This window comes from Protopterus annectens, chromosome 11.part0 (assembly GCF_019279795.1).
Source record: "Protopterus annectens isolate FY-2018-M chromosome 11.part0, PAN1.0, whole genome shotgun sequence".
Classification (NCBI taxonomy): domain Eukaryota; kingdom Metazoa; phylum Chordata; order Ceratodontiformes; family Protopteridae; genus Protopterus; species Protopterus annectens.
The window spans coordinates 974,934,149-974,959,212 of record NC_056745.1 but is presented as its reverse complement, the minus strand read 5'-3'; positions in this window follow the sequence as shown (position 1 = coordinate 974,959,212).

Sequence of the window (25,064 nt, the reverse complement as noted above, 5' to 3'; positions counted from 1 at the left end):
AACAGCATGCTTCATAAAGTCGACCTTGGGACATGTACTGGGAGTACTGTGGCATAAAATTGTAAACCATAGTCACCCAATGGTTATAGTTTTCACACAAACACACACACACACAAGATACTGCTTTCACACACACACACACACACACACACACACACACACACACACACACACACACACACACACACACACACACACACACACAAGCGCACGCTAGTTATTGCTTCTACAGATATATATTTATTGCATGTGCCATGAAGTTTACAGGGTGAAGAGTGTTGCAAGGTAATTCTAAGGTGAACAACATCACCAGACCTTGTTAAGTATGGCAGTGGGAGATGTACTGGGTGAGAATGGACTCAAAATACTTTAATCTACAGTTATGCACACTTACAAACATAAATACACTCATACACACATTTGCCAGGACTGAGATTAACAGCCCTGCCCGTCTTGGTAGTCAGTCCGTACTGTTACATAATTCCTGCACGTGGCATGGGGCTTACTGGGTTGAAGAGTGTCAACAAATATCTCTATGGTTGATGAAGACAGCGGGCCTTGTAAATTGGACCTTGGGATGTGTACTGGGAGTACCATGGCCTAAAAATGTAAAACGCACACCCCAATGGATATAGTTCTCACTCAAACACATACACAGGATATATTCCTCTCAGGCACCCACACACACACACACACACACACACACACACACACACACACACACACACACACACACACACACACACACACACACACACACATTTGTCAAGACTGAGTTTCGAACCGCTACCTATCTAGTTACTGCTACTACAGTGTTATGTTTTTATTGCACATGCCATGGAGCTTATAGGGTGCAGAGTGTCCCATAGTTCTTCTAAGGTGAACAACATCTCCAGCCCTTGTAACATATGGCAATGGGCAGTGTACTGTGAGAGTGAGGCCTCAAAGTGCTCTATCCTACACACACACACACACACACACACACACACACACACACACACACACACATATGTATATATATATATATATATATATATATATATATATATATATATATAAACATACACACACACACACACACACACACACACACACACACACACACACACACACACACACACACACACACACACTCACTCACTCACATTTTCCAGGACTCAGATGAGAAACTCTACCTATCTAGTTATTGGTACTATCGTGTTATGCAGGTACCACACACACCACAGGGGCTGTAGAAGGCAAAGTGTCCCAAGGTACCTGTAAAGGCAATAACATCACCAGTCTTTGTAATGTATGGTAATGGGAGGTGTACTGGGTGAGAAAGGCCTCAATTTGCATACACCTACATGTTTACACACTCACAAACACTTTTATACACACTAATGCACACACACATGTATGCCAGTACCGAGATCCGTAGGTTCATAGGCATGTACCAGGCAAATGGCCATGGAACCTTTGCAAGCCAAGCCCATAGGATTACCCTGATATTGAAACACCTGACATTACTCCCCAGCGTGTCTATCAAGTATAGCCCATGGAGTGATCCCTGGGATGAGATTTCTATTCCCCATTCACTCATCCAGATTTCTCTTGCAGAGGGCCATTGAGGTGACCTGGTTGACATGTATGTAAAGTCTATTCCATAGCGTGCCAGTCACTGGGTTATGAACCTGTCCCTCCAGCATGTTCTGTTGATTTTGGAAATGGGGTTGAGGTCTCTGGGGATGTGGTGTGGACAGATTGTTTTTTTTTTAGATGTAGCATGCCTAACAGAGCTTGGTCAGACATGGCTTTGTAAGTCAAGCAGAGATCACCTCTAAGTAGCCAATATGAGACAGAGAATAGTTGAAGTTATTGAATCTGTCCATATAAGACAAGTGTTTCGGGCCTAGGATCCTCTTTGTGAGGTACCTTTGCAGCCTTTCCAGTTGTTGCAGGTGTCTAATGAGGTACATGCCAAATGGGCCATTGTACTCAATGACTGGCCTAATGAGGGAAGAGTAGAGGGAGACAATGAGCTCTTTCTTCCTGGATGCAACACCATTAGTAATGAGATGTGCCACATAGAAGGACTTTTTGACCACAGTGGCACTGTGGTGGTCAACAGAGAGGATGTTGTCAACCTGTGTTCCCAGTTCTCTTATAACGAACTTCTGTGTTCAGTGAACTACCATCGTATGGTTCTGACAACAGTCATAGGTCTCATTGAGGCCTTTCTGCAGGATATCAGCATCACTTGGGGAGGTAAAAATAGCACCCACCTTGCAGTCGTCTGCAAACATTGTCATCCAGAGTCCCTTCAGATTGTGCTTCATTGTTTGCCATTTCTTTGCAAGGTTGGAGGTTCTTGTCTGGTCCTGCATTTCCTTGTTTGCATTTACTCCCCTTTGCTGTTGCTTGACTTACACTTGCACTGCTGAGAGCCTAGTCAATTATTGTATTTGATATTCACTGTGTACTGCAGTAATAGCACCCTCCATTTGGTGTTTTCCAACAAACATGTACCATCATTCATGCACATTCTGATATGAGTTTCACATAGTCTGCAACATCTCAGCAATGACTTGTGCATTGGTATATAATGTATTTTTGCCCTGAGCCATTGCACCATGGCTGGAATGCATCCCTACTCTGTCAGTTTTCATTCACCTGTGTTGTATCGTCTGTTTGTGTGCTGTCTATGCACTTTACCTCTCCTTTATCTGTATTTACAACCCCTGTCTGTCATGCCTTTTGATATCTGTTATATGTTTACACTTGCACTTTTGCCTTCCTCTTCTTTCTATTTTCTACATTCTTCAATTCTCCAAAAAACAAAACTTGGGGCCTACCTATCAAAAAGTTTCCCATGGCCCCTCTGCCTCTCCCTCTGACCTTCCTATTCCATCATACCTCTTGTGTGTCCTTCCTCTTCACCCTCACCACATGTCTGCTTTTTGTTTATTTCCTACATTGTGTGTACTACTTGTGTTTCCCACACATGTCCTGCACCTGTTGTTAACTGCTGTTAGCCATGATGCAATGGCTGTGATTGCTTTTCACCTTACTTAAATAATTGTTTTATTAGAAATTTTGTGGATTACATAAGATTCCACAAATTGTGAAGGGTGTATTTATGTATGTTGAGCTATGAATTATAATGATAACCATAATTGTTTTTGAATATTTGTCATCTTTTCAGAGTGAAGCACATTTCCCTTCCTTTAGTACTTTTCATTTATTACTTTGCATTCTTTTGAGCTTGTATAATTTCCATATATGTGCATAGGTAATACACATATATAGCTTACTTTCTGAATAGGTTTTTCTTGGCATACAACTGTGGCATGACAGTTTGAAGATGCACTGATATTGTTGGTTGTGTCTGCTTGGTACTGAATTATTTTTTGTAAACTGAGGCATAACCCCGTATTACTTGGTTAGCCACAATTTTTGTGCAGAACTCAATGAACTTCAATAGATTCCACAGACTTTATGGAATACAACTTGTAAAGTTGTAAGAAAAAACAAAAATGAAATAAATGCCATGTTGGTCCTCTAACACAAAATACAGAAACATTGGAACAGAGACGTGATGTAATACCTTTTATTGGACCAACATGGATTTTGCAATTACTCAGGCCATTGAGTTGGCATGAGCCTTTTGTCAGGAGTTATTAAATTACTGATGTTAAATACAATTCCCTGGATTCAGTAAAGCATTTCTTTCATGCAGGAATAGTGTAGCATCTCCTGAATGGAATATGGCCACTGACCGATCCAGTAAACAAGGCTGGGGGTGTGCACGAGCTTGCTAATACTATTCTGCCATGGACATGACTGGGTTATGCTAATGACCTCATTTGCTGGTGAAAACCATGCAAAAAAGGTCAATTAGTGATCCAGTAAGCAGGCAGGTATCCATGGCAGAATAGTGTAGCTTGCAGAAATGAATTCAGCTACTAGAGGAATACATTTCTGCAAAAATCAAAACGGAGGCAAGACAGCTCAAAGTAAAGCATGAATTATAATCCTTCAGCATGCCAATGGCCAAATATATGGCCATTGTCATGGAAAAGTGTTGCAAAATTATAAAAATCAAAGTTTGTTTTTTTTGGCTGTTGTCAGCAGTTTAAGCATAGAGCAGCAGCATGCAAATGGGATTATGACAAACATAAAAAATGTGAAAAGGCAATTTTAAGTGAAATCTGCATTTTGCCATTATAGTCTATGGCATGCAAAATCCAAACAATATAAGGGAACAGTGGTTGCTATGAGAAAAGGCTCTGGTGTAGTGCTGTAACTAGGGAATAAGACAGTGGGGTATGCTAAAATTTACTGAATCACAAAAAGGAGACAAGCGCCAAACTGCACCTAACCGTGGGTGGACCACAACAAATAATTGCAAAACACTCCCCCAATGGATATGGCTCCCAATCGAACACACACACACACACACACACACACACACACACACACACACACACACACACACACACACACACACACACACACATACACACACACATTTGCCTGGACTGAGATAAGTACTCCTACCTATCTAGTTATTGCTACTACAGTGTTATGCATTTATTGCACATGCCATGGAGCTTATAGGGTGAAAGGTATACCAAGGTACTTCTAAGGTGAGGGACATCACCAGCCCTTGTTAAGTATGGCAATGGGAGGTGTACTTGGTGAAAAAGGCCACAAAGTACTTTAACCAAGAGATAGCTGTGCCAAAAAGGAATGGTACCATATTTTCTGGCATTGAGCTTAAGGCCATGGTTCTGACACCAGTCGTTGGTCTCAGTGAGACCTCTCTGTAGGATGTCAGCATCACTTGAGGAGTTAATAATAGCTCCCAACTTGCAAACATCTCTGAACTTTGCCAGCCGGAGTCCCTTTGTGTTGGCCTGGATTTCAGAGAGGTAGATGCCAAACTGGAGAGGACCCAGGACCAAACCCTGTGGGACTCCACTCATGACTGCTCAACAGTCTGACTTGGAGTCAGCTACTTTCACACTGTGGGTTCTATCTCTGAGTCAGTTTACAACCCACCTGGTGATATAGGGGTTGATGCCCAGCTTAGTGAGTTTTTCTATGACTCCTCAGTGGGGAAAGGTATCAAAGACCTTGGCCAAATCAAGGTAGACTGTATGAATCACCTTGCCTTCATCCACAGCTCTGGTGACTGACTCAAACAAGTTGACCAAGTTGAGTAGGCATGATCTACCTTTCACAAAACCAAACTGTGTGGGATCCAGAGTTTGGAGATTCCCTATATCCTTGTTTATTAGATCCATGATGATGATGCATTCCATAGCTTTGCATATCAGACTCATCAGGCTAATGGAGCGATAGTTCCCAGGGTCTGTAGTTGCTCCTCCTTTGTGGAGAGGGATGACTGTAGCAGTACAGCATTCAGTATGGACAAAAACTGAGGTGAGGCTGTGATGGAGCAAGGTACATAGATGAGGTGCCAGTTCACTGTGTAGTTCATGTAGAAGACAGCCAGGGATATTGTCAGGACCCATAGATGCTGTATTCTTGACTTTGGAAAGTGCTGTTTTAACTTGTGCAGCAGTAACACTGGGTGCCTGGAAATCTACTGGTATTGTGATTGATCCTTTGGGGGGAGAGAGGGGTAAAGTTAGCACTGAATCTGTCAGCTAATATATTGGCAATATCTGTCAGCTCGGTATAGGAGGTACCATTGTGCGGTAGCTTACAGCAAATCTGGGTATAGCTTCATAGATTCATAGGTTGGTACTAGGCTATCGGCCCTAAGACCTATGCAAGCCTAGCCATAACAATTCCCTGGAAATTTTTTCCCACAATATTTACTTCTCTGGGCCCCTGTCTAGCAGGGCAACTGACATGATCCCAGGGGTGAATTTCCTATCTCCCATCCAATCATCAAGGTTCCTTTTGAAGAGGGCCAATGAGGTGCTCTGTTTGACATGTATGGGCAGTCTATTCCAGAGTATGGGGAGTCTCTGGGTATTGCTGCAGAGATTCTTTACATAAATATAGAAGGCCTTGTGGTTGTCTTTACTATCTGCTGCAATTCTGTTTTCATAGCTAGCTTTAGAGGATTTGATGAGGGATCTTAACTTTTAGTTGAGGCTGATAAGGGAGTTTTTTTAGTCTTGAGACTTCACCTTATTCTGCATCAGTTTCCTCCTTCTGTTGTAGAGTTTGTTTATGGCAGGGGACCACCAGACTGGCTTCTTTTTTTTGGAGGAGAGAGTCTTGGTTCTGTTGGGTATGGTGAGATCCATGCATTTGTGTACGTGTTCATACACTGCATTGGTGTATGATTCGGTGGTCGTGTAACTATTGTCCATTTGCATGGTTGCCGTGAAGTTAGCCACCTCTGTTTTTAGGAGCCTAAAATTAGCTTTGGAGACGTTTTCATGGTGGTGACCTTTGTGAGGGGTGGGAGGGATGTAGATTTCCAAGGTGATTAGTTTGTGGTCAGATCTAGCCAGGGAGGAGTTGACTAATGGTGTAGTGCAATGGTCTCTCATGTTAGTAATAACCAGGTCAAGGATGTTGTTACCTCTAGTGGGGGTAAGAATGATCTCATCCAGTGCATTGGAATTAATGAATTCCAGGAAACATTGGAGAAGTGTATTGGTACATCAGTAGTTTTCCCAGTTAATGGAAGGGTAGTTGAAGTCACCCAGTATGAGAGTGTTAGTTTGGGCCCTAATATTCTCCAGGGTGCTTAGAAATGTGTAGTGTGAGGTGTGGGAGATGGTTGGGAACCTATAGCAGGCTACAACCTGAGTTGCTGTCTTACCCAATGTTAGCTGCACCTGAAGTATCCCTGATGCATTATGTTGGGCCACCAGTCTGGAGATGTACAAATCCTTTATGAATATGGAAATGCCACTGCCTTTGGAGCTTTGGTTAAAGTTTTATTTATTTTTTATTTAACATTTGTTGACCGGGAAAGTCCGACTAGGTTCCACAGATCCTGTTTTCAGTGGAGGCCCAGGGAGAAATGCTCCAGAAGCATGTCTTTAGAATGTGGGAGGAAACCGGAGTACCCAGAGGAAACCCATGCGAACACAGGGACAACATGCAAACTCCACACAGAAGGCACCCCAGCTGAGACTCAAACCGGAGAACCCCTTGCTGTGAGGCGACAGCATTGACCGCTGCACCACTGCACCGCCTCGCAGTTCTGAGGCCGACAGGTGTGGAATGAGTTATAGCCTGGTAGTGCAGGGGTGCTTTCTGCTGCCTTGAACCAGGTCTCTGTTACAGCAGAAATGCAGATGTTCTCCATTTTAAGGAGTGCTTTGAGTGAGTGCATTTTGAGATTTAGACTTTGAGTGTTGAGCAGCATGACCCTCGGATTGCATTTGTTTGTAGCTGTTACAGTGGTAACTTGGTCTTTGAAACATCACCTAAAAAAGGGACTATAGGGGTGGCAAGAGCCTTGGCCAGTATCCAAAAGAACAGGGGTGACAGATGTAGGCCATCCCTGGCAAAGCATTGAGGTCTGTCAATCATGTCATCCCAGGCAGACAGATACTGGATCCCCTTAGAATGACACCAGAAACTTAGCCAATTGTTAAAATCAATCATTTTCTGCTTGTACTGTGGTATCATTCTAGGTGATGATAGGATGCTGCTCAGGGTTAAGGTCATACCCGCCTGGGCTACATAATTGGAGAACTCCTCCATGTCATTTTTCATGTAGTCCAGGGAGGTACATCTCAGGTCATTCACACCCACTTGTACAATGACAGGGTCATATTTGAACCTGTTGCTGCGGGACCTGGCACCTGATAGGCAGCTGACTGTTACTTTTTTCTTATTCAGCCTCATGAGTGGGACATCAGTGCACCTCACTATGGAGTCACTTATGTCTAGTGTGTTAGGCATGCTGTTTTGCATTAGGGGCTTTGGTTGAGTGGCACACTGTTTAGGAGAGTTATGTGTCTTGTGATTAGTGCTGTGTTCTGGTGGTCAAGTGTGTTTCTACCTTGGAGGCCTCTGTTGTTTGGGTAGATTTTTATTGAGATCCTCCACGAAGGTCGGTGTGGGGTTTGTGTTTTTATGTGAAGGCAGTGCTGGTGTGTGTTTTGGAGGGCTATGTGCTCCATATGGTGTGGTGCAAGTGTTGACCTTCTCCTCTTGACCAGCTATTCTGGTCTTGGCTGGAGAGTGCATGCCTTCCAACTTGGATATATAAGTGCATCTCTAGCAAGTCTAAGTGTTGGGAAGTAAGAGGAGTGTGTTGTCAGTGTACATGAGGCAGTTACTACATTGCCTATGGATGCCCAAGTTCACCAGGTTAATAGGTGAAAAAACTGACCTTTAGACATGCCTGGAGGGGTGGGCATTAATAATAAGTACTGGAGCTGTTTCTTTGTAGAACATTTAGTGCTGGTAGCACTTTTGTGTGCTACAATCATTGCTACAAGAAATCTGGTAAAGTGCTAGACTAACAAGCTAATAAAAGTGCAGGAGAGGAGAGAACTAGCAGATCTAAGAGAAAAATTGAATAGCAGACTTTGGCACCACTCAGATGCTTACAAACAGTCTTGGATACAGCAAATCTGTATCTGGACTAGACTAGTTACAGAAAAGGTGAGAAACAAGATAAAATGAAGGCTTTTAAACCAGAAAGTTGAAAGAGATGGAAAAACTGTCCTAACGGCCAATAAACTACAATTTCTGGGCTAGAAACCACTTCTTTTGTAGTAGATAGGCTACCTAGTGCTTACCACTCCCAATGATAATCTGGAAGGCTTCCCTCCAGTGAAGAACGGCTTGAGGGGCTTAGAAGCTTACAAACAGCCTTAGATACAATAAGTCTGTATCCAGACTAGACTAGTTACATGAAAGGTGGGAAACATGCACAAACACTGGCATTTTAATCCAGAAAGTTGGAAGAGATGGAAAAACTGCCCAAACAGCCAATAAACTACAATTTATGGGCCAGAAACCACTGTTGTGGTAGATAGGCTACCTAGTGCTTACCAGTCCCACTGATAACCTAGAAGTCTTCCCTCCAACACAGAAAGGCCTGGGGGGCTCAGAAGCCTACATACAGTCCTGGTTACAGCAAATCTATATCTGGGCTAGACTAGTTACAGGAATGGTGAGAAAAGCGCAAACACAGGCTTTTAGACCAGAAAGTTAAAAGAGATGGAAAAACTGCCCAAATGGCCAATAAACTACAATTACTGGGCCATAAATCTCTCGTCTTGAGGTAAATAGGCTATCTAGTGCTTACCACTCCCACCGACAAGTGAGAATGCTTCCCTCCAACACAGAACAGCTTGGGGGACTCAGAAGCTTACAAACAGTCATAGATACAGCAAATCTGTATCTGGAGTAGACTAGTTACAGAAAAAGAGTGAAACAAGTGCAAATGCGGACTTTTAAACCAGAAAGTTGAAAGAGATGGAAAAAACTCCCCAAATGGCCAATAAACTGCAATTTCTGAGTCAGAAACCACTGTTGTGGTAGATAGGCTACCTAGTGCTTACCACAACCACTGATATGCAAGAAGGCTTCCCTCCAACACAGAAAGGCTTGGGAGGCTCAGAAGCTTACAAACAGTCCTGGATATAGCAAGTCTGTATCCAGACTAGACTAGTTACAGGAAAGGCGGGAAACAAGCTCAAATGTGGGCTTTTAAACCAGAAAGTTGAAAGAGATGAAAAAATTGCACAGCCAATAAACTACAATTTCTGGGCCAGAAACCACTCTTGTGGTAGATAGGCTACCTAGTGCTTACCACTCCCACTGATAAGCTAGAAGGCTTCCCTCCAACACAGAAAGACTTGGGGAGCTCAGAAGCTTGCAAACATTCCAGGATACAGCAAATCTGTATCTGGACTAGACTAGTTACAGGAAAGGCAGGAAACAAGCTTATATTTTTTTTTCAGAAAAGCAGCTAAATTAGCACTAAAAAGAATTCAAGTGCAATGCAAGCTAGCACATGAGCATGTAGCAATATTAAAGCACATAGTTTAAATAAATGCAATTTATTTAAACTGTATTCTGAACTGAATTCAATTATTGTTTTATTCAACTCTGAACAGTTAAAGTGCCAAAACATATACTTATCAGCTGAGAAGCACACTTCAGTCAGAACACAAGGAGATTCTAAGAAGGTTTTTTTTTTTTTTTTTTTAATAAAGTGGAAAGGGAGAAAGGAGAAACAGAAGATAATTCAAGGTTAAGGTGCTAAGTGGGTTGGACTTCTTAAATGTCCTCCTTGTATTAGGTAGAATTAACTAATGATACTAGACTAGGATAGAGCTGGGATAGAGCTGCACAGATGGGACTGGTAGGAGTGTCTGAAATCAAAATATGATCTCACTGTACCCAGTTGAGTGAGCAAATGAGATGGACCCAGGAGGAGTGTTCAAGCACAAATTTACAGGGGGGGGGGTAATTCCAAAGCCACCAAGATTAATACCACAACAAGAACAGGGAGAGAGGTTGGGAAACTAACTGCAGAGAGACAGAGAGACCACAATATGAAACAAATAAATAAACAGAAAAATAAAATGCAGTACTATCTTTAAAACTGCAAGTTTGTAATTAACTCAGCTTGCAATACAATCAATTGTAGGCACACAGCAGCCAGCCAAACAGCTCAGATATTGAGCAGATGCAATGATAATTAGGAATATACTATGTAAAAGTGTGAGTGGTCTGAGATGCAACAATTACAGGAAATAGTATGTAATCTTGTGTTTAACAAACCATCTCAGTGCAGTTATACAATATTGCAAGAGATGAGAAATTCATGTACATGCCAGTAAATGACTGCCAACAGCATTAAAAATGCTAAAACAGGAGACCACCATTTGATAACAGAATATACAGGCTATGCATAAAACAGCATTCAACAAAAAACACAATCTGTTGTTCAAACAGTAATAGTATAATCAACTTAACAGAGACATCTTTCATTTAGGTTGTGTCAACAAAAAATGTATAAACTCTAGCTATCCAAGACATCACGGTGATTACTCCTAAGGCAACACTGAACCTAAATTTATTTGCATATTAATGTTATTCACAATAAATCTATGAGTATTACATTTACCTTGCAAATATATTATGGGAAATCTGACATAAACTTTAGCATGCCTGAAGGTCTTAAAATGTACATTTAAACCTGAAGTTTTAACTATGTCAGGGATATTTATGAAGCAATAAAGGTAGACACTGATATCAAATACCTCTCATCCTTCACTGCTCCTTAAGCCTGTGCATACACTCTGTGCACAATGCATGATTTTTGGCATGGTCTTCATCACATACAAACAAGAAAACAAGATGTATTATAGTCAGAAGGATTGTTTCAGGTCAGTATATAATGACTGCTATCTGCACAAACAAAACACTGAAAAAAATATTGAGTATTACATGTCATATTCCATTGACATAAAATACTGCATCATATTTAATTATTATTGTGTCACTGTCAATATTGTGCACACATTGTGTGGAAGAAATTAGATTAAAATCTACAACTGTCACCTGAGTTCATACTATTAATCTGATCCTTACCTGCCTACATACCTCTCAACTGTACAGATTTTTGTAGAATGTCCAGATTTTTGCCTTATATTTTTGGTCCGTTTCTCATAAAATTGCAGTTTTCTGGCAAAATCATTCAGAGTTAAAGTCAGAAAACAATGGCATACATTTGAATTTCAGACTTCATATCCTTCAAAAAATGCATGCTAATGCAAAGCCTATTATTCTAACAACTTTCTAAGTCTGTACGAGCAATATTTAAAAAGTGTCCTTAGTTTTGGGCCTTTGTTCCCCCGTTATGTATGTCTTTGTCCAGATTTCTTGGTCTAAGTGGTTGAGAGGTATGCCTGCCTGGCTAATCAAACTTTGCTATGATTGCATAGATTTTTGGAAGTTAACAATGAATATGCAGGGAAGAATTACACACAAAAAAATGTAAAATTGTGTTTGTATATTACAAGACAAGTAAAAGAAAAGTAGAAATGATGCCAGGTGCTGTGGACTTGAACAGTAAAACTATGAAATCTTGACTGCATGTCATGACATTTCTCATAGTAATAACCCACAACTATAACACTTCAGAGTTCCAGCTGTTATAGTTTGCAAGAAAACATTTGACTGAATTTGAAATACATAAGTAGACAATAAAGGAATTACTGTTCTTCTGTGGGATTTAATGCAAACATATATAAATTAGGTAGATGGACAGGCAATGAAAAACGTAATAAATAATAACATAATGTTGTATAATTCAAACTGTACAGGTGGCATATGTATATAGTAACCATCATTTGCAGATACATCATTATTAACACGATGTTTGTAGAAACTTTGCAGATAATGGTCATCTGTGGACTAAGAGCTATAGGCATCAATGCACCATGGCCATGTTAGATGTGTAGAAATCTATAATGCATAACTTACGAACCAAGCATAGATCTCCTATATCTGTTGTTACATAGGAAATACTGATCTGCAAATATATAAGCCAAAACAGGCTACACTGAGATTCAAACCCACACATATTCAGGAAACATTTACATTGCCTTGCTGCTTAACCATATAAGCTAAAAGACATCAGACTTCCTTTAATGTTGTAAAGTTCGATGGAATAATGATGGAATATGAACTTGTCCATCTTATAACATTAGCATGTGTCAGCACAATGAGATTAACTGCCATAGTTTGCAAAACTAAACATTTGAAGGTAATTTTGAAAAGCATAAGACGTTAATAGCATCAGTGCGCAACCGTGTGATTGAATACCACACCTCTCCTCATACACTGGTAAGCCTACATCCATAAGGATTAAGGAATACAGATACAGATTTCTTGCACTTGCATTGTGCTTACAAGACTCGTACATATTTCAGCCTTGATGGCCTGCACTAATTTCACATTCATAAAAGTGATTAGCGCAAACATGGATTTTTTAAATAAATTTGTAAATTCTATAATGTTGAGATTACTAATTTATGTATTATTCAGGATTCACACATACAGATGTATATTGTATGATGTTTATGAAAGCTTTGTGGATAAGGAAGAAATGCTACTCAGCCTAAGCGCTATAGATGTCACTGAACCACAGCCATTCTAGATTTATAAAAATTTGAAAATTACCAAACAACCACAGTTCTTTCATATGTGATATGCAATATTACATGAATACCCAGCAATATTGTCAAAAAACAGTCTACAATGGGATTTGAACCTCTACATAGGAAAACAGTAGTTACATGGCCATATTGGTTACCCATTTGTGTTAAGAGACATCAGACTTCAGTACAGATTATAAAAGAAGATATTATGGAGTATGAGTAATAGTTATATGTGTGGAGTCCATATTAATTTACAGTCATAATCAACAGTCCTGCATAATGTGTACACTAGCCCAGCATAATTGTAGATAACCTCAGAATGTGTTGACACACTAACAGTAACTTTAATGAGTGGAACTTAAATTTCTAAATTTGCATTACTATTATCAATACAGATGCACGTAGGATACTCTTGAAACAGTCACAGAAACAGATATGCTTGCTAAATACATATATGATAATGCAGGTGTTAAGGTGTGGATTACGTAACTCACTGTAGGCATCTGTTGGCTGGTGTTGAATGTCTGCTACCCTCTGCCAAAGATCCTCTGTGTTCCTCAAATCTAGGTTATCATAGCAGTGGTGGACCTGCATACTAGTCTGGAAGTTCTCAGTCTGTCCACAGTGCTACCTCGCAATCTGGTTCCATATATTAATCATCACAAACTTCCTGGAGCATAGTCTTATCCTTTGCTCATGTCCAGCATAGACAGCGATCACGTGAGTTGTCCAGTTTTGCACCAGCCTCCTCTTGGTCGACATCCTCACTATTGTAGTTGAAAGTTGTTGGAACATATCTTCTAAAAATGTTAAATGAGGTCTCACTCAGTTCACAGGTAGCAATAGTATAAGCAGCAAATGTATCGATATTACATTCTAATGTTGGGGCATATAGAATGGCAGCAGAATATTGAGGGGCATCAGAAACATGTTACAGATATTCCTGTTAAATTATACTTACTGGGTTGGTGCACTGAGCACCTTACATTTGCAATGATCTATTGGTTAATGCTAAAGGTTTTGAGAACGTTTCCAGATGTACATAAATCTAATTGCAAAACATTGAACGTTAATTAACCTCATTAAATATGTATGGTGCAAATGGTCCTTAAAATCTTTGTGCATGTATCTAAACTCATTTTAAGGCATAAATGATTTACATCTAGCTTGAAAAAGGAAGCTGTGACCTGTCAGCTTTGTAGTGGCGGAATAGATTGCTATTAGTACATACCTATGTTATCATTATTCTGTATAAATAAATTGGTACATGTTTTCATGCATATGCTTTTTGTAATTGTCTGTATTACAATCTGTCTGTTACATAAAGGAAGGAGCAGAATTAAATAATATGCATACATATGGGTAAATGTCCATCTTTTGCAAGGATCATTTCCCATAAACAGTAGTACAGATCAAAAGAGAGAGGCCCCAGTGAACTACAGATAAGGAGGGAGCTAAAATATATATGTAGTTATTGCAGATTAACCTGTAACATCTGTGGTATGTTTACAGAAACTGATCGCTCATGGGGATTTCCGTAAGTGGTATGTTCAGTGACTAATTTACAGATACTCACTGATGCAAAGTAATATAGTATTAGTTAGGGTACATTCAATCTGATAGAGGCAACATGAGGATGACTTTGAATGACTTTCTTTTAGTGATATGTAGCCATGACTGCATAACAGTTCATTTTAATATGCTGACGTTTTTCTTAACTGTTTCTGTATAAATTCCAGTATGTGTGTCATGAGCCATATAATGACAGTACCATCTTTTCTGATGTGTGTCACCGACAGTGATAAAACATGAGAGGCATCCTACATTGTTGTACCCATGCTCATTGTATTTGGATGTGTATATAACTGTGACAACACCATTGCTATAGTACTGGGTTTGTAATACATTGGTTATATGTTTGTCCCTTACTTGTTATAATATCCACTGACATGGGTTCAAATCCACCTTTGTACATATGATCTGTACAAATTTGTTAAATGGATTGGTAGATGTGCTGATGTTGTTAGTCCATGTGGATTACATATTCAGACATATTTTTCATTTTCATTCATATTATCTGTACATAATAGTGATATACATGACATAGTTTGTTTTGCATAGCTATGCACTGTAAATGAAAGGTGAGCAATTCAATTGCATACACTTTTAGCATTATCATGTCAATATGTGACCCCCTATGTAATGTCTAATATGTGTATATCACCCTGTCGTCCAAATTTTAATCATAAATAGGAGAAATATTTCTAGCACAGAGTGAATGAAATGATTATCAAGGTTCTGTACCAGCAAGGAAGTAACCCACTTGGATGGATGGTTAATACTGTCTGGAGAAATCAAGTGTGGATGTGCCTCATAAACATAATCAGTGCTGTGGGAGGTCACAATAGATCCAGGGAAGCCTGTTGGCAATGCTGGTCTGACATGACTTTTTGTGCAGCCAACAGACTCCGCCAATATAAGAGAGCAAGAGACCACTGGAGGTAGGCTACCTCTGTTTCCCCCAAGTGAGAAAAGAATGCTCCTGGCCTCGCATCATACCACCAGTTGGGATCATTTGACACCCGGGAGGTATTGAAGCAGGTGCTCCAGGAGGGACAAATATATCCTACATTTACAAACACTGCAGCATACGATTTCTCATTAAAGAACATTAATTTAGACTTAGCACCATACTGTAATATTTCTGTTCCAGCAGCAGAAGTGCACCATAAATGTGAAAAGACACCTGATGTGGATGCACATTATAAGTGTTACAGTTTGTTATCTTACCAGCACAGTACATACACTCTTAGCAACACATTTTTCAACTGCAAAGGTTCCTCAACATCTGCACAGCAGCAGCACATGTCATGTAAGTGTCTCAATATATTGTTAGCTTGATCCATAGATCTTGTGTGCCTTGGCCTCCTGTCATGACTGCAGAGTTTACTCAGATGTTAATATTTGTGTGCCATTGTAACCTAAAGATGCCTCATCACAAAACACGGGCCTGGAAACTGCATGTACAGACAGACCAGGTAAGATTGTTCATCTGATTGATATTATGCAGTACTGTTTAGCACACCTGTGATCTAGAATGTTCATGTTGCCATGTTCTATACACAGGTACATCTGGCCAACATGTGCACTGTTTGTCACATAAGTGTCTCTATATCTTGTTGTTGTTATCCATAGCTATTGTCTGCTTCTGCCTACATTTGTCACATAAATGTCTCTATATCTTGTTGTTGTTATTATCCATAGCTATTGTGTGCTTCTGCTTTCTGTCATGACTGTGGAATATACTCTAATATTTATGCTTATGTGCCTTGCTATACTATAGGATACACATTATGACAGATGATACACTGATCAGGGAGGTTGTACCTGGTAAGGCAGTGTATCTGCTAAATTTCACTATTGATAATCACATTTGCACCCTTCATGACTAATGCGGTCTTGTTCACCTGCAATCCACACATCATCCTCTCCCATCTGGTATATGTCTGTCTTATTTCCTGCTTGTTATACCTCAGGTGGAATGCTGCATGATGCCAGGCATGTGCTTAATGATGATTTTTGCATGTCTATCTTTTCACATGTCGGTAGCATTTCAACCCTCACCTCCAGTGGTGGAGTCACAGGTTGACATGTCATGTAAAGTTTTAGTATCTGTATTGACCTCATCTGTCGTAATTGTGTGATATGTAACTTACATGTCATATCACTGTTATATAGGTTTCCCTGAACCACCTACAGCCATGATTTCCTAGTAAGTCCATGTCATCATTAACATTATAGTCATATGGTTGTTCCATATTTCAGTACTATGCTGCATCATTTGATTTCTGTGAATGTATGTGACATATATCATTTGTCTCCATTTGTAGGATGTCCACTGTCTGCCTCATCAACCAGTAGCCCGTCCACTGATCCTGAAACTTCAACATTATTATTGAGTTCTATGAACTGTTTAATTTCCTTTAAGAACCTTTCTTGAAAACCTTTTAACTTTGTTATATATGCTGGTATTCTCTGACAATAAATTAGGTTATTTGGGCTTAATGTAATATATTGCACTGTAATCAGACAACAGGCATGAGAAAATCAGTACCTCATCTATTTTGGAATATAATGAATATGATACTAGAACTTTGTTTATGTTTGTCTGGGTTCTAAATCTATAAGATTAATCTGTTAATTTCAAAGAAGTTGGCAATTTTAGGTCAGATAGATATTTCAAATTTATACAATTAATGTAATTATTTAAATGTTTTACTGCAGAAGCAATTTTCTTATTTTATTATTTATTGTTTCTTTAACAGATAAAGTGCAAGTCAAGTCTCCAGCAAATAACATATCACCTTTAGAGTGTAAAATAATAACATCTAGATACATTTTTATAGTATTCACACCTATACCTGCTAACCAGTATGCATTTATATGAATGTAGTATTTTTTTCCCAATTTCTAGTACTACTATGTCTAACATACAATTTTTGTATGAATAAGTATCTACAGTTTTGGGTATACATAATGTTTTCTCATTTCCATAATGTGAGAATACCTCTTCTTTTGGATTCAAACTGTGATCCAACTAAAACGTAATAGTCCTTCTTTCTTGAAGGAAGATAACATCAGATTTATTCAGTGTTAAATATTTATTAAGACTACTTCTCTTTATTGGGTTAGTTAACCCATTAACGTTCAATGAGAGATATTTGAGTACAGACATTATTCAGCATGCAGTGTTCGAAATCTGTTTTATAATTATTTTGGAAGATGCTCATTAATGTAAAATTAAAAATACTTCTTATGGACATATATATATATATATATATATATATATATATATATATATATATATATATATATATATAAAGAAGTTACAGTAATAACTATAAGATATAAAACACTTACACCTTTCCACATGGAATACATTTTCCAGGCTTCATGAATTTTCCATTCAAGCCTCTTACTAACCAAACCATGATACCTTCAGGCACTATATTGCTACTACTTCTAACATATAGATTCAGGATTCATTCCTTTGGTTCTGGTGTTGTTTTAATACTTCTAACATATAACCTAATAATTGCTATATAAATGTTAAACACAGTTAAAGAAGATATTATTTGCACATAAGTAAGTAAACATTAAGCAACAAGCTTCTTGTACAAAAAAGTTTTCTGCATGAAGAGAATCATAGTCAGTTTATTTATAATAATTAACAACTATGTGTATGTGAAACACAAAAATCCAGGCAGAGTGGCAAACCCAACTAGTCCAAGTGCAGTGACCTCGTAGCCAAAAAATGAAAGTAGAGCGAAGATAATCCAAGTTAAGATCTTTATTTACATCAAATGGACAAAACGATATAACAAGCGCTTTCGCTCAGCTTAATGCTGAGCTTCCTCAAGTTAATTTTAAAAAAGCCAAATGGCCACATTAAATAGTCATTTCTAAATCACTAAATTGCTTAATTAATTAAGCATTGCAATTCAATATAACAACTGAATGATACAATTAAAGGAGAATGCAATTAAAAAACATCTCCGAGCCAAGGGTATCGCTGGAAAGTAGTATGTTAAAAACTTGAATAAAACAGTGCCACAACCAAAAACAGGGTTAAATAAAGGAATGTCACTACAATAAAAATAAGATTACATTAAAGAACATTGAAATTGTTTAAGAATGTTAAACTAAGAGAATTTGTTAGATGGTTTAAGAAAATGTAAATATATTCTTGTATTATTAAAAAGTAATTACAATGAATAAATATCTAAAAAACAGTTAAAAATATATATACAATGTGTAATGACACTGTCTAAAACCCAAAAACCTCACAAGCGTGCCATTTTGTTTTCAGGAACGCTGATGATATTGATGCTGTCATTCATGCCTGGGGGGTCTATTGGCGTTCAGCCTTAGTTGCCAGAGAAGTTCTCTGTATTCCAAGGCTGTCTCCCAGTCACTCCCTCTGGCATCTGGCACCACTTGTTCTAAAACTAAAAACCTCAATTCATAGTTGGGGCATGTTAGGGAATGTTTGAAAAAGGCATTAGAATCTTTCTGTTTGGAAATATCATAAAAATGTTCATAGATTTTTTTTCTAAGGCTCCTTTTAGTTTTGCCTATGTAGAAACCAGTACAGGCAGTACAATACCCTAAATAAACTACCCCTTTGCTTGCACAGTTAGTGGAACAGTTAGAGTTAAAAAGAAAATTCCTGGAGGGGATATATAAACTGGAGGCGTTTAGTATAGCAAAACATTGTTTGCAAGCTCCACATTTAAATGTGCCTGTTCGGGGTGCCTGACATGATTGCCAAAGAGTTACATTTCCCTTCAAGTAATTCTTTGAGATTAATATCTCTCTTTCTAGTGAACTTGGGAAAAGTAGGTATTACCATCCTTAATTCTTCATGCAAAGTGAGAACTGGCCAATGTCTTTGAATAGCTTCTTCTATCTCTGTGGAGTTAAGGCAATAAGTGTAAGTGAAACTACCATAAACTGTCTCCTCTTTGTTGCTGGTGACTATAGCACTAGGGGAAATACCCTTACCTAAAAGTGGGGGGTAAATTGTTTCCCTATTGTCAATAACTTCCTGTGCTAAAGTGTTAACCAATGAAGCAGGGTACCCTCTTTCCATGAACAGAGACTTTAGAAATTTGATCTCCTGTAAAAAGTCGCCAAGAGTGCTGGTCATTCTGGAAGCCCTAATGAACTGTCCTTTAACAATGCCCTTTTTTTGATAAAAGGGATGGCCACTTTTGAAGTGTAAATAGGAATTGGAAAATGTGGGTTTCCTGTACAATTTAGATTGTAAGGAGCAGTTGTCTAAGTCTTTATATAGTGTGACATCCAGATAATGAAGTTCAATATCACTAATAGTATGTGTAAAGGACAAGAAATGGGTGGTGGAGTTGAGATACTCAATAAAATTCAGAAGTTGCCCATGGGTGCCCCCCCATATGATGCAAATGTCATCCAAGAATCTTTTGTAATGTATTAGATGTTGAGCCCAACCGGTAGAAAAAATAAACCTTTGCTCCCATCTATGTAGTACAACATTAGCGTATAAGGATGCACAAGGGGCACCCATGGCTACCCCTTTTCTCTGTTTGTAAATTTCTCCATTGAAGAATATATAGTTGTTCTCTAACACTATTTCCATAAATTCAACCAAAAGGTTGGTTGTGTTGTTACTCAGGCCAGCTTCGGTGGTAAGAACTTCATTAAACCAAGCCAAGCCGACCGAGTGGGGAATACTTGGGAAGAGTTCAACTATATCAATGGTAACTAGAAGGAGCTCAGGTTTGCAACACGAGGGATCTATTCCCTTGAGGAAATCCCAAGAGTCTTTGCATACATGTTGTAAGGAGCTACCAAGATGTTTAGTTGCAAAGTATATAAATTTGCTAAGTGGTTCCATTATACCACCTGCTCCAGATACAATGGGCCGGAACTTTAATGGTTCTAACACTTTGTGAATTTTAGGAATTCCGAAAATAATCGGAATTTTAGGTTTTTGAACATGTAAGTAGTTAAAAAGTTTCTCATTGATGGCTCCTTGAAGTAGGTGGTCTGTAAGTGTAAAATTTATTTTTATATAAGCAAGATTAACTTCATTTCTTGAAACTATCTCATACTGATTAGTGTTTTGCAACATATCAAAAATGTAACCATCATAATCTGTATTGTACATGAGCACCATCCCTCCCCCCTTATCAGGTTTCATTACTCTAATATTCTCTTTTTTCAGGTCGTTAATGAGTCTGTGATCCCGTTGGTCCCAGTTAACAGAATCTAAATTAATTTTTTGGGTTGGTATAGATCGAAGTTCATGTTCAACCAGCTCCTCAAAGACCTTAATAGAGGAATGTATGGGAGGGTTGAAGGTGCTAGTTCTAGAAAGCCCTTGGTTGATGTAAGGTTGTCCTTTAAAATAAAGTGAAAGGTTAAGGCTCCTTACAAAAAGTTTTAAGTCAATGAGTGCTTTGGCCATGTTAAGGGGCCGCAAGGGTACAAACTGCATATCACGTGTAAATAAGTTGAAAACATCTTGATGGACCTCCATTTCAGTGTAATTATACACAGTAAAATTACCATTTTTTGTAATTTTACATAAATTACTTTGCTGTGTAAATATATCAACTTCAACTGTAGCCCCTACACTAACTCTATCTAACTGTGCCTGTTGCTCCAAGCTTGGGGTGTCTGTCTCTGCCCTTTCGCCCCGGTCCTGCGGTCCATAATGTGAGAATACCTCTTCTTTTGGATTCAAACTGTGATCCAACAAAAACGTAATAGTCCTTCTTTCTTGAAGGAAGATAACATCAGATTTATTCAGTGTTAAATATTTATTAAGACTACTTCTCTTTATTGGGTTAGTTAACCCATTAACATTCAATGAGAGATATTTGAGTACAGACATTATTCAGCATGCAGTGTTCGAAATCTGTTTTATAATTATTTTGAAAGATGTTCATTAATGTAAAATTAAAAATACTTCTTATGGACATATATATATATATATATATATATATATATATATATATATATATATATATATATAAAGAAGTTACAGTAATAACTATAAGATATAAAACACTTACACCTTTCCACATGGAATACATTTTCCAGGCTTCATGAATTTTCCATTCAAGCCTCTTACTAACCAAACCATGATACCTTCAGACACTATATTGCTACTACTTCTAACATATAGATTCTGGATTCATTCCTTTGGTTTTGGTGTTGTTTTAATACTTCTAACATATAACCTAATAATTGCTATATAAATGTTAAACACAGTTAAAGAAGATACTATTTGCACATAAGTAAGTAAACATTAAACAACAAGCTTCTTGTACAAAAAAGTTTTCTGCATGAAGAGAATAATATTCAGTTCATTTATAATAATTAACAACTATGTGTATGTGGTGGGTTTTATTTAAAATGTTTAGTTCTACATATAATGGTGCCAACTTTGAAAATGTATGGTTTTAGTTAATTAAAAGTTTAGAAAAATCATGTTTTAAGATTACATTTCTTTAAAATACCACTCAGTACATTGGATTAATACACATCCATTCCTCACCAAAAAATTAAACTAAGTATAACAACACATAAATCAATGTTTTGCTATTCAGCAGATTCATAAAATGGACTATGAGGCATAGTTGTCAGTCAAATAACCAAATATAGTGTCATACCTCTAAATAAAATAAGGATGTCACACTTTTGTAGGAACATAATCTAACCCAGGAGCACTAAGTGAATTAATCTTGTCACATTAAAATACATGCATTGTTAATTACTTAGTATAAATCCAGTAACATCACACCAGCTGCTTTTGAGATGTATGGAGCATAGCTTCACATAGATTACATGGTAATATATTGTTCACAAAATTGAAATGAAACCAATAGAATGACTATACACTAAATCTCAATCTATAAGCAGCTTCAGCAGATTTGCCACTGTACAGTACTATAAAATTGTACAATAACTGCAACACATGCGTTAATAAATCAAATGCAGCTGCTAATACTATTCCACTATTATTTCATGTTTACTTTCTCCAAAAGAAATGAGTTAGAAGTTAATTTTGTATTATAATAGAAAGTTATAGTAAAAAAACTACAGATAGTGCCACCTTATAAAACATCTTTGTGTGACATTAAAACGAGCCCCTCTTGTTATAGTTATACTTACACGATTAAATAGTTTGAAGTATATCAGTATATTAATTTGATATGTAACTTTAATATAAAATGCTTTACTTACAACATTCTCTCAAGTACAAATGATAATTTCAGTCAAACAACCTTTACAACAGTTTATTTAGGCTTTCTTTTTTATTTTCCATGCAGTTCCTGCTTCTGAAAGGTCAAAGGTTACACCATAGTTCCTTTATGATGTGTGAGCATTCCCCTGTGAAGATGGAGTGCTGCTTGAGCATGTTAAAGCTTGAGTTCTGCTTAAAAACATCTCAGAATTACTGTAAGTAAAGTTGACAGGAAAATAACTCCTAAATGAAAGCTAATAATACAAATTGCTTGTGGATGCATTCTCCAAGCCATGAATTAACTGAAATCCATGTTTATATATTCATTTCATTACAAAAAGCTAAAAGATGGGTATAGTGTATTAAAAGAGTTAAACTAGTATTTTTTTAAAAACAAAAAGCAACATCAAACTACACTGAAAGACCTTTTAAACAACTAAATTACAATATAGCTAAAGGCACCAAAAAGAAATTTAAACAGTGAAAGAAACCTGTTTAAGCAAACATCTACATACACTTGCATTTTCTTTCTTTTTTTTTTAATTCTTTTTATTTGTTTATAGTAGTAGAAAAAAGCAACTGACAACCAACAAATCTACATGACCTATATACATGTCAAACTATACAATGCCCAAAAATACAAAAGTGTGTCATGGTAAGGTTACAATCATTTCAGAATATGTTCAAAAAACATCCTCCAAATATTCTTTGAGATAAGGTTTCTGATTTAGGTTGTGAAATAGATACCTATGAGCCTTAAGGTGTTTAACTGCTAGGAGCTTAAACCCATCCCAAGATAATAGGTGCCTGCTTTTCCAATTAAGTGTGATGTAATATGTTATTAACATGAATATGGAAATTAATATTCTGAGATGAACCTTTGATAGTCCAGGAGGAGAAATATGTAAAAGGGTAAATTTCCAGGACAAAGTTGATTTTTCGTAGCCTATTTTCTCCAGCTGGACTCTTAAGGCAAACCATAATTTATATGAACATTTACAGCTCCAGAATATATGTAAGAGATCGTCTGTTTGATTTTGGTAGAATTGGCACTGAGGCAAAGAGTTAGGGTAAATTTTGTTGATTATGTTTGGGGTAAGATATGCATTGTTCATTAATGTGAGCTGGGTATATTTAAGTTTTTTTAGAGGTATGAGATTGGCGCCAGTCTTGATGGCATTCGATATTTGATTGTGGGGGATAGAGGGATCCTGATTCAGCCAGTAGTTAGAGTAAATGGGCTCCTTTTGTGTTTTAAAGGACATAATGATTTTGTAAGTGTTTGAGATCATTTTCTTTTTGAGGAGGGGTAGGTTCCATAGTACTTTGCAGGATGAAATGTCTTTATCGGTTACCAAGGGATGGTCTAAAAATTTATGAGATAACTCCAAGATTTATCTTATTAGAATTGTGTACTTTTTTGGGAGATTCATTTTGATTCTTATATCTGAGATGGAGTCATGCTTAAAGCGGAAGAGGTTGATAATGCTTTTGTCCTTCAGAAGGGGGGATTAATTTAAATTTAACATAATCCCATTCAGTTTTAAGTTAGGATTAAGACGAAGTGGTTGTAAAGTGTTAAAGGCAAGGGTCAGCTTTAGAGAGTGAAATAGTTTTTGTAGTGTCGCTATTCTGTTTTTTATGCAGCTATGCATCTTGATTTTGCCCAGATTTTCTTTATTTAAGAAAGGGAGAGCTAAAGGGTTGAAGTTCAGAGATTTAACATAGTTATTTTAGAGTATGACCCAAGCTGGATGCCATATAGTGGAATCCTTATTGAATGTAGCTATATTAAGTATCCTACTGCAATTTATAATTTCTCAGTATAGTTTAAAATTCGGCAATCCTAGGCCTCCTTGTTCTTTTGGGTATGAAAGTTTGGTGTAACTAATCATAACAGATTTAGGGGACCATAAATACCATGGTAATATGCGGTAGGGTCCTGAGAAAATGATATTCCTAGATAATGGAAAGGTTTAATATTTATACCTTTAGATGAGAATATATTGGGGTATTGAGTGAACATGCTAATAGGGAAGATTAAGGATTTATCTCTGTTTAGCTTGTAGTTTGCAAATTTGGAGAAGGTATCAATGGAGGACATCATTTTCTCTAGATCAGAATTAGGTAAAGTAAAATAGATGTTTAAGTCATTAGCATAA